Raw genomic sequence first — 19,930 nt, 5'->3', positions numbered from 1 at the left:
ACTTTACTCTCGTGTTTGTACCATTAAAAGGAGGAAATTATCATTCTTGGTCCAAAGCTATGACAATGGCTTTGAAAACCAAGAATAAGCTCCAATTCATCGATGGTGGATTGCCAAAACCTCTTTTTGATGATCCGTTGTTCACATTTTGGGATAGATGTAATACTCTGGTTCTATCTTGGATCAATCAATCCATGGATCCATTAATTGCAGAAAGTGTCCTTTGACTGGAAACGGTTTTGAGGTATGGAGTGACCTCAAGGAGAGATATTACCATGGGGATATTTTTCGCATATGTGAGGTACAAGAAGATCTCTATAGTTTGAGACAAGGAAATTTGTCAATTGATGCATACTACACTCAGCTAAAATGGCTATGGCAAGAATTAGAAAACTTTAGGCCTATTCCATCCTGCATGTGTGAATTCAAATGCAAAAACACCGTGGTTCCTATTGTGAAAGCATACAGGGAAAATGATTATGTTATCAGGTTTTTAAAGGGATTGAGTGAGCAATATTCTGGGTTCAGATCCGAGATCATTCTCATGGAGCCCCTACCTGGTATAAATAAAGCTTTTTCCCTACTTGTCCAATAAGAAAGACAACTAAACGCCCCTACTAATGAAGAACCCAAAATTTTAATCAGTAATGCAGAAGAACCTTATGGCAGAGGAAGACCTATAAGAAGATGATTTCGTGGTTATAATTCAAACAATTCAGGAAGAGGAAGAAATTATCTTGGAAGAGGCAATAATACAAGAATCTGCACCTATTGCAACAATTCAGGTTACATAGTTGAAGTTTGCTACAACAAGCATGGTTTTCCTCCAAGCTTTAGAAGCAACAACAATGTCAACACTGTCATGAGTAGTGAAGAAAATTGTGCAGATGACAACAATGATGCTGAACAAAACCAGAAAGAATCAGGATCAATGTCTTTCACTCTATATCAACAACAAGCCATCCTGTCTTTGATGAAGCAGAATAATGCTCAACCATTACACACCACTAATCAAATTTGTTCAAATCCCTCATGTATGGCACATCCTTCTCATGGCTTGTTCTTGTCAAAAGATTGGATACTTGACACTGGTGCCACAGATCATGTGTGCTACTCAATGTCAAATTTCCAATCTTTTAAACCAATACCTTCCATACATGTGAAATTACCCAATGGAGGTGATGTTGTGGTTGCCATCTCAGGAACTATTCTATTCTCCAATGATTTTTATCTTTCAAATGTTCGTTATATACCTAGCTTCAAATTCAATATTATATCTGTCTCTAAGCTAATTGCTTCCCTCAATTGTGAGTTAATTTTCTCGAAAATGGAATGTTTAATCCAGGAACAGAATACCTTGAGGATGATTGGTGCAGTTGAGATTTGAAAGGGATTATACACTGTGAACAATAGTAGTCTGACTACTAGTGCTCCCTATGTAAATCACTTCAATACTTACAAGAGTGGTGTATGGTATAAAAGATTAGGACATTTATCTCATGCCAAATTGATAACTATGCAAAAACAATTTCCTTTCATCTCTTTAAAATCTTCTGCTGACCCTTGTGAAACTTGTTTTTATGCCAAGCAAAGGAAATTACCATTTCAACAAAGTATTATTGAATCTTTGAATGCATTTGATCTTATTCATATTGATATACGGGGTCCCTTATCTGTCCCTTCTATAGGTGGACATAGATATTTTTTGACCATAATAGATGATAAATCTAGGCATACTTGGATTCATCTCATGAAACTTAAATCTGAAGCATCTAATCTTTTGAAAACCTTTATTAACTTTGTTGAAACAAAATTTGGCATCCAGAAAAAATGTGTTAGATCAGATAATGGCCTTGAGTTCAAACTCACTGACTTTTATGCTTCAAAGGGGATCTCTCATGAGACCACTTGTTTTGAAACTCCCCAACAAAATGGGATTATTGAAAGAAAGCATCAACACATCTTGGGAGTGGCTAGATCTCTCTTGTTTCAATCTTCTCTTCCTAAATGTTTTTGGAATTTTGCCGTTAATCATGTTGTTTATCTCATTAATAGACAACCTAGTCCTTATTTGTCCCAAATTTCCCACATCAAATATTATTTAAGCATGACCCCATTTATTGATGCTTAAAGTGTTTGGTTGTTTATGCTTTGCATATACTCTTGCTAGTCATAGAAAGAAATTTGATCCAAGATCTAGGAAATGTGTTTTTCTTGGTTTAAAAACTTGCACAAAAGGTTATATAGTCTTTGACGTGAAGAATAGAAAGACATTCATTTCTAGAAATGTTGCTTTTTATGAGCATGTATTTCCTTTTGTTTCTGATTCTTCAAGCAATGAAAATGAACATTCTCTACCCACTTCTTCCTATATTGCTCATGATCATTTTCTTGATTATCCTATGCATAATGAGGCTATTATGAATAATGATGCTGCTAACACTGAACTGATATAGAATGAAGTTGTCATTAGTAATGACTATGCTCCATATAATGTCAATAATGACAATAATGAGCATGATGAAAATCTTGATGAAACTATGCCTCATACTAAATCTAATCCTAATCTTAGGAGATCTACAAGGATTAAAGGTCCACCCTCTCATCTTCAAGACTACCACGACCTTTTATCGTTAGAGGCATCTACTTTGAATAAGCATAGTACCAAAAATCCTATTTCAGATTACATGTCTTATGGTAGGCTCTCTAATAAGAACATACATTTTACCCTGAACTTGAATACTCATACTGAGCCTTATTCCTATGAAGAGGCAATCAAGCATAAGTGTTGGACTTCAGCCGTTGATAGTGAACTTAAAGTTCTTGATGATAACCACACCTGGATTCTTATCAAGCTTCCTAAAGATAAAAAACCATAGGATGCACATGGATTTTTAAGGTTAAGCATAATTCTGATGGAACTATAGACAAATACAAAGCTAGGCTAGTTGCAAAAGGATATACTCAAACATCTGGACTTGACTATTTTGAAACATTTAGCCATGTTGTTAAGATGACAACAATTAGAACCATTCTAGCTTTATCTGCTATAAGGGATTGGCATATCCATCAGATTGATGTCAACACAACTTTCTTGCATAGTGATTTGTTTTATGAAGTCTATATGAAACCTCCTCTAGGCTTGTCTATTTAGCATTCAGGATTGGTGTGCAAGCTTCAAAATTCTCTCTATGGTTTGAAGCAAGCCAGCAGATAGTGGAATGCAAAACTCACTACCACTTTGTCTATATTCGGGTATACTCAATCCAAAACTGATTACTCTTTGATTATTAAATCAACCAATGATAGTTTCACTACCATTCTTGTATATGTTGATGATTTGATGGTTGTAAGAAATGACTTGCAAGAAATTACTCAACTTAAAGCCTGCTTGAACAAACAATTCAACATCAAGGACTTGGGTGAGCTGAAGTATTTCATTGGAATTGAAGTGGCTAGAACAACAAAGGGAATCAACATTTGATAGAGAAAGTACACATTGGACCTTCTAAGAGACACTGGTCTCCTTGGTTCCAAACCCTTCTCAACCCCTATGGAAACTAACACAAAATTGTATGGAAATTGTGGTCAACCTCTCACTGGTCCCTACAAATACAAAAGTCTTGTTGGGAGATTGATCTACCTCACTCACACAAGGCTTGATATCTCTTATTCAATTAGCCATTTGAGCCAGTTTCTTGCCAATCCCACTGACACTCACTATGAAGTTGCCTTGAGAATAGTCAAGTACCTTAAAAATGCTCTAGGACATGGTCTCTTCTTCCCAGCTCAGAATACAACGAAATTAACTGGGTTTAGTGACTCTGATTGGGGGTCTTGTGTTGACACTAGAAGGTCAATCACATGATTATGTTTCTTCATTGGTGCCTCCTTGATCTCTTGGAAAAGTAAAAGGCAAAAGACTATTTCCAGATCCTCTGTAGAAACTGAGTATCGTGCCTTGGCTGGTTGTGAAGCAAGATGGATGTGTTATCTTCTCCCTGATTTACAAGTCACCCATATTACTCCCATCATGATCTATTGTGACAATCAGTCTGCCCTTCACATAGCTGCCAATCCGGTCTTCCATGAAAATACAAAACACATTGAAATTGATTGTCACTCCATTCGTGAAAGAGTGCAAGATGGTGAAGTTCATCTCCTACCCATTCCCTCTGAAAATCAGTTGGCAGATTGCCTCACAAAGGCTCTTCACAAAGGTCCATTCTATCGTGATATTTCCAAGCTTAGAATGTTCAATATCCACATTCCAACTTGTGGGGGCGTGTTGAATTAGGATTCTAATGAAGAGAAGGATCATCCTAACCACTTGGATTAGTTTACATTAAGTTCTTTTTTATTTTTAACAGACTTTCCTTTTTTGGAAATCTTTTTCTATTATTTTCGTTTTTCTGCTTTGGCCGTTTTGCCACTTTAGGAAAGTTCTGTTTTCTTCTGTTTTTTTTAGCTCTATATATTCTCGTTTTCCCTTTCATTGAAAACCAAGACAAATAATAAAAATTCAGAGGTCTATTTTCCGTTTTGATTGAAACTCTTTTTCCCTATCTTCATCCTTCGTTCCATGTTCAAGAAAGAAGAAGGATTGCTCTTTCATCTTTGTTTTTCTATCTTCATCTATATGAGTATGTCATCTTTCTAAGATTTCTTGTACACAAATTTTGGCACACATATGCCCTACACATGAGTATTAGTGATACATTTTTGTATAGTAGGGACACTAGCCTCATTGGTCATGACCTTTGCCGTTTCTAAGTGTTGGTGATGTGGATCACTCCTATTCTTACAAAATATTATGAGTTAGTCACTCAAGTTGGGCTCTTGTTTCTAACCCCATAATATTCGGATTTCTCTTTCGAGAGACGTGCAATACGGGCACCTTATAGAGAGTCTAGAGCTTGCTAAGGCATCCATTGTACCTTAGAACTCTACCCTAGGACGTTGTTCCTTAGATATTCCAATATCCTTTAAAATATCTCATTAAATACTATCCTTGAGGGGAATTCCTATTCCCTCACCAAGGAGATTATCACAAAAATAAATAGGGAATTCATCTTTGCTTAAGTCAGCCTGAACGATAAAAAATAATATTTAAAAGGAAATACATGTTTAATCGTGATGATGACTTAATCACCCCAAGATAAGGTCCATTACCCTAAGGGGCATGCATTTTGCATTTTTTCGATATTGCATTCATACATACATTAACTAGAAAACATGTACATTCATGCATGTAATTCAAATATTCATTCACTCATGCATATAAATCATGCAAACATTTATCCCACATTATCATTCATGGATACAAAATAAAAATAAAAATAAAAATATATCATGTAATTATACTTTCATACAATTAATAAAAATAAAAATATATTATTCCTTCATTTATTCATGCATTCAAATAAAAACATTACTCATTCATTTAGTTATTCTTTCACCCATTATAAAAACAATCATTCATTAAATTATAGATTCATTCATGCATTATTATAGATTCATTCATGCATTATTATAGATTCATTCACTCATATACATGCACCTTAAAAAGATAACAAACACATCATTCATACATACATCAACTTGTTCATCCCACATATATGCATACATTTTTCATATACTCTTCTACTTATTTATTTATTAATTCATGCATTAAAGACGAAAAAAAGATAATAAATTATTCATTCATTCAATTATCATTTATTCATGCAAAGAAAAATAATCATTTATTGACTTATGCATTTATTCGCGAATTAAAAAGTTAATATGCGTGTATACATGCACTTTAAAAAATAAACACATCATTCATACATACACATACATTCATAAAAAAGAGAAAAATAATTCAAAATATCCAATTTCATGCATTACCTTATCATACATTTTAATTTCATATCTCACCATATAATTGCACTCATTATCACAAATATTCTCATCTAAGAAATAGGAAAAAATAAAACATTTCATACATCTTCTCATAGCTTTAATGCATTCAAAGTCATATACATAATAAGTTGCATTTTCTAAGAGTCTCGTGCACTAAAAATAAAATCACATGCATCCTCATGCATCATATACTTCAAAACGATAAAAAAAAATATCCGAGAATATACCCTCCAAAAAAAATTCTCCCCCATTTCAATTATAACAACAATTGTCAATATATGTAAACCCTAGAATATATAATAGAAATTGAATTTTTTTTACACATATATTATCTAATCGGATATCTTATCCATATCAAATAGCTATAGGGTAAGGAATTTTCACGAAATTATCGTGCTTCATTTTTTATTTTTTATGGTATCCAATCGAACTGGAATATGTAATATCATAATAATGGAAGAAAGGGAATAAATTTTTTGCTGAGTATAAAATTCTATTTATTCCTCTTTTAATAATAGGATTTAATACACGGAGTTAATTAAAATTTCATGTAATTCACTAAAAAAACAGAAATTCCATTATTGCTAAATCTATTCAGGCGATTCGATGAAGAATGACAGCAAATCGTGGGATATTTTCTATAAAAGAAATGGGGAAATTAAAAAATACTTGGGGGTGGGAATGAGGCAATGGCTACCACACCCGGGTTGAATCAGATACAATTTGAAGGGTTTTGTAAGTTCATTGATCGGGGCTTAACAGAATAACTTTATAAGTTTCCAAAAATTGCGGATACAGATCAAGAAATTGAATTTCAATTATTTGTGGAAACATATCAATTGGTAGACATATCATTTATACATCCCAAAATGATTCTTCATATACATAACACATAGTATGAACTCAAAGTTAGCGTATTTGCATTCCATGCATCATTTCAAGTTATAAGTTGCATCTCAATTCATGTAACATGACAAAAAAATAAAAAAATTCACTTTATGCACATCATGCATAAAAAAAATCATTTTTCTGCATGCATTTCATGATCTCATTGCTAAGAGCACTCATTAATTAAAGATGTTAGACTTGACTCAAAGCAATCATTATTGAAACTAAAGACATTCAAGAAGACAAAGAACTCCCAATTGGTGGTGGAGTCCATACTCGATAGTCTTCAATCCCACCTAAATTAGAGACCCATTTGAAAAACTCTCCTTACTTGAGGACCTCAATCAAGGTTAAACCACTCATATGTTCACTCATATTTCATGAATAAAGATTTATTTTCCAATGCGCATCCTTTTAACAGGCATATACTACTGCATTGATCATACAAATTTCCCCATTTCATACCTTACCATACTAACCCCACTCACTATATTTAGAACACATAACCAAATAAAATTAATCTATGCATTACTATGACTTTATAACATATTTGATTCAAAAAATAAAATGGAGGATGATGCAAATGTAAGAACCAAAAATGATTTACATCTTCAGGTAGATTTTTTTAATGACAAAAGACATTTTCTGCAATTCCTAAACACAATGGAGATATCCCTAGTCACCCTATTCGAACCTAGACATCATGAAAGGAGATAAATTTTAAATAACCATCAATATGTGAATAGCCCTGGGGGGGGGTAATTTTTCAATCATTTTCCTTGACATTCAATTATTGAAGAAAAGAATATGTTCTTTCACACCACTCATGTGACCGGTGGGTAAGAGTATACAAAGAGTGTTCCTTGCTTAAAGAGCAAAAAAAAATGAACAAATGTAAAAAACCCCGTTGGGAATTGTCAATTATTATTTTAGATAAAATTTATGGCAAACTAAAGTGCAATAGGAATAATCATAAAAGGAACGACCCTTCATAAAAAAATTCGCCTAAATCTTAGGCCATTATTATCTAAACCTAGAAATCCTATTTATAGTTGAATGTCATGCTAGAAAATTGTTGAAAATAAGATAAAGAAGAAAGGTGAAATGTGGGTATGAGAAACACATGTTTTGAGCCTTATATCCTTTTCTTGAAAACCCTTAGCCTAGCTACGATACAAGCTTAAGAAGATCTTGTCGAGGGCTTATTCACCTAGGATGTGCACGATGATAAAAACGTTGACCCCATAAATCTCATAAAATTTTGATAGAAATATCTCATATTTAATGCATAAGTTAAAATTCATAACCTCACCATCACTCATAAGCCAAACATAAACTAAATTCTATCATCACCACCACTACATCTACACAAGCCAAACCTAAATTAAATTATATCATCAACAGAATTTCATCATTACCACATCGCCACCCATAGCTTAAACATTTCTCAAGTTTGTATGATCATTGTTTTAGTATTTCTTTTTAAAGAGTTATGCATTAGCAAATGAGTATGAAATGAAAAAATTGTAGATCTCTTAGACTGGGGCAAATTTTAAGAAGATTCTTGGCTTAAAGTAGTTTAGTCCAAGTCTACTATACCAATTTGAATAGAAGAGTGACTATGATTATCTCATGTTGGGACAGTTTTGGGGTTGATCATATTTTTAGTGAAAAGTCACAAGAAGCCAAAATTGTGGCAATTTTTGGGTTGATCCCATTTACTTTGAAAATTTATTAAGAGCCAAAAAACTAGAGCAATTTTTGGGGTTGATCTCATTTTCTTGTAAAAATTTATGAAAAACTCAAAACTATGGCAATTGTGAAGTGACTTATCATGACTCAATAAGTTAATTCGATCACAAGAAGTCTAAATCTCTCAAATAAGACGGAGAATGCTCTTAAGCTATCATCTTCAAGGACTACTTCAACATTGAATTATACAAGTCTTCTACTTCCTATGAATGAGACCATCACATCTGAGGGTGCTAAAAAAAATTACAATAAAGAAAGATAAAAAAAGAAGAGTACTAGGTCGAAAACCCACATGGTCAACCTAGGAAAAGAAGAGTTATTCTAAAGTCGAAAATCTGCAAAAGCGGCTTAGGATCATAATGAACTGAAAGAATTCCTGACAGATATCTACATAAGGTATTCTAGGAAAAAATTAGGGAAAATAAAATGGGCACTCTCAAGGTAAAGACTTACTAGTGCATATCCTCAATCACCCAAACTAGGGCAGCTTTTTGGAGAACCTAAGTTGTAGTCTTCTAGGTCAAGACAAAAGTTCATAACAGACGCACTAAGGGCAACTTTTGTTGTTACAAAAACATTAACACTTTTGAAAGAAATTTTATACAAGCATACACTGGGACAAAATAGTAGAGTTTATGTATTGTTCTCAATATTATATTGGAGCAATTTTATGGATCACCTTCAGAAAAAGGCATCCTCGAGTAAACTAGGCAGATTTAGATGAGTGAAAAGCTATAGTACCAAACAACAAGAGACAATAAGGGTTGCTTCAGTCGAGTCTACAAAAGTTGATGAGTTGTATCCACAAAATAAAAAATAAACCATCACTGATACATTAGAACATTAGTGCACGAGTCTTACTCTTTATTCCATTACATTCAGACAAACATATAGTACTCATATAATACATGACATACATACATTGCAACATAGCTATACCGATTAATGCATAGTCACATTCCTACACTACTATGGCACAAACAAACAAACCATTGCATAATCACTCATTGTATTTAACCATAAATTCAAACATACGTCTTTACATTATTATTCCAATAAGCGCAACAAACAAACATACAAAATATTGCATTGCATAGAACCAAACATTCAAACATGCATCTCTAAATTATTCTTCTAATAAGCACCCAAAAAAACAAAACATTGCATTGCATATAACCAAGCATTCAAACATGCATCTCTACATTATTCTTCTAGTAAGCACAAACAAACAAACAAAAAATTGCATTTCATATAACCAAATATTCAAACATATGCCTATACATCATAAGCACAAAAAAAGCAAACAAAATATTGCATTGCATATCACCAAACATTCAAACATGCATATGTACATTATTCTTCTAGTAAGCACAAACAAACAAAATATTACATTGCCTATAATCAAACATTCAAACATACGCTTCTACATCATAAGCACATAAAACAAAAAAAATATTACATCACATATGACCATGCATTCAAACATACATCTCTATGTTTCCCTTCCAATAAACATAAACAGCCAACCTAAACATTGCATAACACATAACCATACATCTCAACATGCATTTCTACACCATGTCTGCATAAACAACTAGTGCAAAACATTCCATTTCGCAAATGAATTTTCTAGCCTCACAAAAACCTTCACTATGGTAAGACGCAGGTGCCTCAACAAATCCCTCGTTCATTACAACAAAATGAGGGTGCCTCAACAAATCTTTGGTTCATTATGGCAAGACATGAGTGTCTCAACAAATTCCTGGTTCATTATGGCAAGACACGGGTGCCTCAACAAATATTTGCTTCATTATGGCAAGACGCATGTGCCTCAACAAATCCCTCATTCATTATGACAACACACATGTGCCTCAACAAATCCCTAGTTCACTATGGCTACACGCGGGTGCCTCAACAAATCTCTCATTCATTATGGAAAAACACGGGTGCCTCAACAAATCCCTCATTCATTATGGCAAGATATGAGTGCCTTAACAAATCCCAACTTCGTCACGGCAACACACATATGCCTCAACAAATACCCCATTCATTATGGCAAAACACGGGTGCCTCAATAAATCTCTGGTTCATTATGGCAAGACACGGGTACCTCAACAAATCCCTATTTCATTATGGCAAGATGTGGGTGCCTCAAAAAATCCCTATTTCATTATGGCAAGACGCATGTGCCTCAACAAATCCCTGGTTCATTATGGCAAGGCACGGGTGCCTCAACAAATCTCTGGTTCATTATGATATGACACAAGTGCCTCAACAAATCCCTCGTTCATTATGGCAAGACACGGGTGCCTCAATAAATCCCTAGTTCATTATGGCAAAACGCGGGTGCCTCAACAAATCCCTCGTTCGTTATAGCAAGACATGAATGCCTCAACAAATCCATGGTTCATTATGGCAAGACACGGGTGCCTCAATAAATCTCTGGTTCATTATGGCAAGACACACAGGTGCCTCAACAAATCCCTAGTTCATTATGGCAAGACGTTGGTGCCTCAATATATCCCTGGTTCATTATGGCAAGACACAAGTGCCTCAACAAATCTCTGATTCATTATGGTAAGACGCAAGTGCCTCAACAAATCCCTAGTTCATTATTGCAAGGCGTGAGTGCTTCAACAAATCCCTCGTTCATTATGCCAAGATGTGGGTGCCTTAACAAATCTCTCGTTCATTATGGCAACATGTGGGTGCCTCAACAAATCTCTGGTTCACTATGGCAAGACGCGGGAACTGCCTAAACAAATCATAGGTCAACTAATAGAGCATCGATCTGCATCGTCAAAATTTAGTACTTTCCCAAAGGGCTCTTTCTGAGCCTCGAAAAAATAGCGTTCATTTCTTTATTGGTTACCTACCATGATATCTCTCAAATTTTGATTTGCTTGCTATCAGGTAAGCAACAAGTAAAGAGGGGTAGTTGTGAACACTCATTTTTGTCTGGCTTAAAAAAAGCCCAAAACTTGTTTATTTAAATAATTGAATTCTCAAAAAATGATTTTTTCAAAGTTATTCTAAAAATAATAATGATAATAATAATAATAAAAACGATTGAGTTAAAGATTTGCTTTCGTCAATGTTTGATTATCAAATAAGCTAAATATTTGAAAACATATAAACTAGATCAAATCATATGAATTTGTTTAAGTTGCATGAATCACCTTAACAAGAATTGAATCTTTAAAGATTCGATAAAAAATAAATCAAAGATTGAATTATGAAAATACAAATCATATCGAATTCATTGGGTTGGGTTTTTATAACTACAATGTGAATAAGGTAAGGATTTTCTTTTTATATTAATTTGATTTGTAAGAAGGTTAGTGATCCTTCAAATATTTCATAACAAAAACATATCCAAAAATAATAATTTTGAGATTGTGTATTAAATATCTTTTGTGAAAGTTATAAGATTTAGAATCATCAATTTTACCATATGCAATAATCTTAAGTTGATGCAATCACTAAAAAAACGAGATTTTGACTAATTTTATTTTTTTGAGAGCCAAATATTTATATTTTACTCACTAGGAATACTACAATAGTTTTTGGGCTTCAGAAAAATTATTAATCATTAAAGGGTATATTTTTCAGTGTCATATAACTCAAATAACACTCACTTTAAATTTTTAATTTTTAAGTAATTTTAAATTTGAATTAATAGAGGAAGGTTCCTCTCCCATTTCAAATTAAGAAAAAATATTTCACCATTGATTTCAAGATACACGTGTGACACTATAAATAGTGCACTTTCCCTAGTGAAAAGACGATGAGGATTCCGCACAAAAAGCACTAAAAAGACAATAATTTCCAAACAAAAGAATCACAAAAAAAAGCTCTACATATGAGAGAGAGAGAGAGAAAAATCTTCCATAAAGTAAAAAGTTGTTTTCTCACGTGTTTTTCTCACGTGCGGTTGATTCCATCTGAAGCATCATGATCTCGCGCCTCTCACCGTTGGACCAGTCATCATTGCTAGTATCAGCTTTGACCCTTGTTTCAGCCAATAAGACGACTTCATACACTCTCGTTTTGGTGCACCTTTCACACTAGATCCGAGTCTTTGTATCAACAAAGGATTCCCTACATGTGAGTACATAGTTACGCATTGTGCACCCTTATTCTAGACAACGCCGCTCCATCATGTATCCTTAGTCGACATTTCCTTTTCTCAAGCCAATATAGATCTGACACATGGACGGTCTATTGTGCACCATATCTACATAGCCAGGTTTCTCATTTTTACTCTTTTATATTTTTTACTCATTCATATTATTTGCATATCTTAAAACCATAATTATGTAACAAACAAAAAATATAACATTTTTTATAATATCAAACATTGCTTTAATCACAGTAAGAAAAAATTAAATAAATATTACTCGTATGGGATAAATAATGAATGAGAAAATCCTTTTAAGATATACAACAACCAACAACATTTTTACTTTAATAAATAAACACTCAAATCAAAAATTTTACAAAAAATTAAAAATTGTCAACCACATAAAGGATGAAAGGACGGTCGCTATGAGGGCTTCTTTCCCTTAACTCATCATTCAGACAATCGCGCGACGCCACTTCTTTCCTTAATTAAAACGTTCAACCAACAAACATTTTTCTACTAAAGAACTATGTAGCCTTAATTCCCTATCTAAAATAAAGATACGTATGACTAAAGTTCATCTTGTCAAACACAACAAAAAATAAATAAAATTTTCCTTTCTAATAATTAATTAAATAACCAAATAATTTTTAAAAATATAATAAGGTCATATACAGCCTGAGGCACGCATGTAGAGTGTTAATACATTCCCTACTATGTAACTAACTCCCAAACTTGTATATCAAAAATCCAAAGCCCAATGTGATGAGGCTAAAAATATTTTTCTACATTTTTACCATAAAATGTAGTGGCAATTCCAAGAGGTCATGCAGCCGAAAATCGGTGCGCGACATTGTCTAACAAGACTACATAGTTCTAGGGAAGAAAAGTGTTTTTTGGTTAGGTGGTTTTTATTTTAAGGTTCGAAGAGAAGAAGCAAAGCATAATCGTAGATTGTCATCTCCACCTTATTAGTTAGGCGTTTGGGGTAAAAAACTCTCATTTCTAACCTATGCTATTTGAGTTTTCTTTCTTTATGATTGGGTGTTGGTTTGAGTCCTTAGTAAATCTTGAATCCCATAAGAAGTACAATATAGATACCATAATACTCTGACCTAGGACTGCTTCCTTTAGACATTCCCTAAAATCTTGCACGTACAACCTACTTAGGACACAGCAAACACACCATAATTTTTGTTTCCACATCATTTATATTTTTCATCATAAGTAGGAATCTTGTCCCTTAAATAAAATGACTCAAGTATCACCTAAAGCCCTAATAGAGTAAGATATCATTGCATATTGATATCCTTATAACATAGGCAAATACATCCAATTTAGGACATGAGAATCACACCATAATTTTTATTTCCTCATTATTTATATTTCTCATCATAAATTGGGATTCTTGTGCCTTAAATAAAGTGACACAAACATCACCTCAAGCCCTAATTGTATAGGATATCATTGCATATCGATATGCTTATAGCATAGGATGACATTGACGAGTTTGGCACATCATCCAATCATAAAGAACGATGTCATTTTTGAAAAATGATTTTTGTTATAAAAATAAATACACGTCATCTAGTAACAAGTGAGACTCATCAACATGGACAGAAGGCGTCTGACTATGTCAGCAGATAACAGTATATGTAGGTCAAACCATTAATATTGACTGACATGTATGGATGGAAGGACTAACGTGATTCCATGTTGAAATTGTTAGAGACTAAATTGGTAATTTAAAATTATTAGGGACTAAGTTGGTAAGGTCAAAAATATGAGGGACAAAAATGTGTAATTACTCTTTAATTTTTAAATAGTTAGATCAAACTCGCCAGAAAAAGAACCAATTATTATTATTAATCATTAAAAATAAGGATTAAAATGAGTCAAGTAGGAAGTGTATGTTTTATTAATATTAAAAGAAGGTTAATAATTTTTATTAATTACTATATTAATAAAAATTAATATTTTATTAATTATTAATAATATCATTGTAGTTAAAATAGTTACATTTAAAATTATTGTAATCATTGTTATTTTAATAATAGAATAATAATATATAAAGACAAAGAAATGAAAAATGATCAGTGCATTGAAAGAAATAGACTAAAATCATTACAAACATGGATTCCGATGAGCATATAGTGCATTAGGAAGGATAAGGCGGAAGCGGCATGTGAGCGCGATGTGTGACAGTAAACGTGTTGACTATGATGTTGATGTCATCATGACATCAAACACTAGTGTAAGCAAAGAAGAGGAAAGGCGATGCTGGCATCACCATGACTAGGGGTGAGCATGGGCCGAGTTGGGACGGTTAAGGCTTGTCTTTACGCGACCCTAAATATTGGTCAGGTCATTTTTTGAACTTGGACCAGACCATATATCCGAAGCTAACCCAACCATAAATATTGACCATTCAGCCTTTAAACCCGACCCGACCCTAGACCCGATTAAATATAATGCATACTCATTTTAGATAAAGACTTCTCAATATTATTTATTATTATGAATATGTATTTTGACATATAAAATGATATATGTATATGTATATTATGAAAAAATTAAAGAAGAAATGATATTTTCGATCAAAAAGGTATCATTACTCTTTACACATTTGAGTAGAAACACATACAAACAGGATAAGTGAATGACCATGGGATGGGACAAACTGAGTCATGTCTAGTCTCTGACCCGACCCTAAATATTGACTGAGTCTATTTTTTGAACCCGAACCCAGCCTAGACTCAATCAGATCCAACCCTATTCGAACCCGATCATGATATGAGTGAATAGGGGCGCGTCTTGCTCACTCCTAACCATGACACAAAGAATTTTCCCTTTTCTTTGCTTTTCTCTATGATATTTTCTGATGTTTTTTTATGGTTCTGTGTGTCATAATTTGTTGTTTCTCAAATAGGGATACCTTGAACATTTTTTCTTGAGAGTGAATACTCCCACTAATTATTTGATTGAATTTGAATATTTGGCCCATTTTGTTTTCCAAATTGGCATTACCACACTAATGAATCTACTAGTGACTCATTAATATGATTTAAATATTTTTTCTTTGGTTCTTATGTAAAAAAATTGTTAGAGGAAAATAATTTGAGATGTTATCCCATAATTATTTAGCCAATTAAATGCTCATTATTTTTTTTATAAATGAAAACAAAAATTAGAAGAAATGATTAATTTGAAATGATATTCTACCATTATTAAGCCAATAAGTGTTCAATTAATTTTTTTTATTATTACTTTTTTAGGGAGTGTGAAATTGGAATATGAAATTATTAATTTTCCACATCAAAATCCCCTATTTCTTTATTTATTTATTTTAATTATTAAATCATTTTTAAAAATTTACTTTTTTTGGCTTGTCAAAATTGAATTTTCAAAACTCTGCTATCCGATACCATAAATCTAGTATTGATGTTCTAGAGACATGATATTTGACATATGTGTAAATACATTATATTTAGTATGTATTATATATCAAATTGTTGTTTTGTTGACCATTATCTTTGATTTTAAAACACATGTGAGATCATAGCAGGATGACTTAATAATGAATATATGATTTGATAACGGTATTGGGAATCCATTAGCTATAAGAAGAGATAATGCAAGGATTATGTAAAGATTTAAATTGAATTTAATCTAATTATAAGATTGGATTTATTAAAGAGTGTAAAATTTACACACTGTAAATATTAAAGATTTATACACATACACTATATCGTTCGCAATTTATTTGGATTATTTTTTCTAAAAGTCAATGATGATTAAATATGAATAATGAATGATATAGTGACAATATATAAAACACATATATCGTTGGTGCATACATCCTTCTCTCTTTAATAAATCAATCTTAAAAAATAAATCCAATATTTGAGATAGATATGATTGGAAATACAAGATTAGATTCATATCTCAAAAGAGATTAATTATTACCTAAAATGGTAAGAGATACCCTTAGTAATAATAAAATATCTTATAGCATTTATGTATAGAAAGCAACATGAAGAAAGAAGATAAAATAAACACCACAAAAATCCAGAGAGGAGAGACAAAAAGAGATTGAGGTAGCACGAGCTAATGCACCACTTATGATTAGGGATGGCAACGGGCACGGGCGGGCATGGGTAATAGCTACCCGTTATCCGTTTCAAAATAGAAGAGTAATACACATATCCGCCTGTACCCATACAGGTACCCGTATGCAGGTATCCGTGGGTATTTTTGGGTACACGCAGGTACAATGGGTACCCGCGGGTTTCCTCTATTATAAATAAATTTTTAAATTTTTACTTTTATTGTATTTCAAATAAGATGAAACTTAATTATTTGTCTACATTTTGATTGAATATTTGGCAAAAATGCTAAATTTATTGGTGTTTTCTATTTGTGTGATTTCTTGTTCTCATTTCTTTAACAAAAAATATATATTTTATTTGTAAAACATGTGTGTTTCTACACATGTAATAATATTTGTAGGGTGTTTCACCACCAAACTCAATAAAATATGTAAACAAAGTAAGGAGAAAAAAATATACATAGTGTAATAAATGTTAGAATAATGTATTTTTTATTTTAATTAAATATAATATATTAATCATATAAATGACGAGTACCCACAGGTACGGGTACCATAATACCCGTACCCGCCCGTATGTACTACGGGTATTTTTAAAAACTCGTTTATAATATCTGCAGGTACCCGTTTGTGACCCGTACCCGTACGGGTTTTACCCGCGGGTACTCACGAGTACGAGTTTTTTTGCCATCCCTACTTATGATAGATTTATTTTATTTATTCTTCTTCTTTGTAGCTTTCTCTACATGCCTAGACTCTTGTTGTCTATGGCTTGTACTCTAGTCATGGTTGATCACTTTTCTTAGTTTATAGGATTGGCTGTGCTCATTGACATTATTTGATGAATAAATAATTCTTCTATCTTTTATTGAATGTTGTAATTTGGTTATTAGAGTGCTTTTCTTGTGAGTTTATTGATAAAATATTTACAGATAAAGGTTTTAGGTAGGTGCATCCTTCAATCGAATACAAGTTTTGTATTTTGAGAAAGTACATTACCTAATATTGGAAAGTTAACATTCATAACTTAAATTTTGATAGACGAATGTAATTAATTAGGATTCATATATGTCAATGAGGTATCTTGAATGTCTGGGAAGTTTCTTATCTTTATTTTTATCTTCAATTTATCATCTCTTTCACATTATCTTGTAAGTGTTTAAAATAAGGATTTAATATGTATATACTTATATTGTAACTGTTTAAAACAAGGATTTAATATGTATATATTGACAGTGGTTATCTTAACTACAGGGGAGAATGTGTCAAAGTAGTCCACTCCCTCTAGTTGATTGTGGCCTTTAGCTACTAGTCTTGCTTTGTGTCTCTCTATGGTGCCATCAGCATGGAACTTGGTCTTGTAAACCCATTTATAGCCAATGGCAGATTTGTCTTCTGGAAGAAGAATTAATGACCATGTATTGTTAAGTTTGAGTGCAGTGAGTTCATGTTGCATAGTTGTTTGCCAACAAGGTATAGTGGATGCTTGTTTGTAGGAAGAGGGATCTGTAACAGAAGAAATGGCACAACAAAAGCTCCTATAGCTAGGAGAACAGTTAGTGTAATCAATAACAGAAGATAAGGGATAAAGAGTACCTGTGGAGGATGGTGTGGTGTTAGGATTTGAAGCAGCCAGGTTGCAGTGATAGTCTTGAAGGTGGGTAGGTGGTCTTCTTGATCTTAGGGATTGTCTGAGAGGTGTGATGGGGGCAGGGGTGATGGAAGGAGGTGTGGAGGGAAGGTTGGTTGGAGGGTTTGTGTAGGTTTCAGAAGGATGGTCATGAAGAATTTGTGGAGCAATTCTACAAGGTAGAGATTCAGTGATAGCATTATGGGTAGTAAAAGGGAAACAATCTTCATAAAATATAACATGCTTGGATAAAAAAAGGTTGTGGTGATGTAGATCATACAGGATAAAGCCCTTGGTTCCTTCTTGATAGCCAAGAAACACAGTTTTCTTAGATCTAGGTTGAAATTTGGTTCTATGAGAGGATATGGTATTTTCATAGGCCAAGCATCCAAAGACTTTCATATGATTAATGCAAGGCTACTTGTTGTATAGTAGTTGATAAAGGGTTTTGTAATGTAAAAGAGGGTAGGGATTCTGTTAATAAGGTGTGTAGTATGCAGAATTGCAAAATTCCAGAATTTAGAGGGAGTGTGAGCTTGAAAAAATAGTGCTCTAGCAACATTCAAAATGTGTTGATGCTTCCTCTCAACAATTCCATTTTGTTGAGGGGTTTCAATGCAAGTTCTTTGATGCAATATCCCTTTAGAAGCCAACAAATCATGCATTAAGAACTCTATGCCATTATCACTTCTTAAGCATTGGAGTTTAGTGTTAAACTGAGTATTTATGTAGGATACAAAATTTATGATGTGTTGTCTAGTTTCAGTTTTAGTTTTGAGCATAATAGTCCAAGTGAATCTACTAAAATCATCTACTAATGTAAGGAAATACTTATGATAAAAAAGAGAAGGGGTAGCATATGGGCCCCATATATCAGCATGAAGGATTTGAAAAATCTTGTAAGTAGTAGAAGTACGTACTAGAAGGGAAGGGGAGCTTTTTTTGTCTAGAATATTGGCATATGTCACAAGGTTTTGAAGATTGAAATTGTGTTACAAGTAATGGATAATGTCTATTTATAATGTGCATAACAGAATCAGAAATGTGGCCTAATCTTATGTGCCATAGAGCATAATTAGTGCCAGAGTTATTGTAAAAAAATGAAAGAACTTGGTTTAGAAGTATGTAGGATGAATGATCCTTGTTGAAGCCTAGCTGAACCAATCATCTTCCTGGTATGGTTCTGCAAAATAACACACTGATTCTTAGAAAATATTAAGTGGCAATGTAAGTCTTGAATCAGTTTGTTAACAGAGATCAAGTTTACATGAAATTCGGGTATATACAGAACATTTCTTAAGAGAAGAGAGTTGGACAATCTAACATTGCCAGAAGTAGAGGTTGTTATCTTGCTACCATTAGGTAGATTGACAATCATTGGTGTAATATTGTCCTGTGTGATGAACTGTTTGATATCTAATGTTATATGATCTGTGGCTCCTATATCTAGGAGCCACTGAAAGTAATTATTACCTAGATCAGAGGATTGTATTGTAGTGTTGATGACAGTATTGGTGGCATTTGT

This window comes from Lupinus angustifolius, chromosome LG13, assembly GCF_001865875.1.
Source record: "Lupinus angustifolius cultivar Tanjil chromosome LG13, LupAngTanjil_v1.0, whole genome shotgun sequence".
In the NCBI taxonomy this organism is placed as follows: domain Eukaryota; kingdom Viridiplantae; phylum Streptophyta; class Magnoliopsida; order Fabales; family Fabaceae; genus Lupinus; species Lupinus angustifolius.
This window is presented reverse-complemented; position numbering follows the sequence as displayed.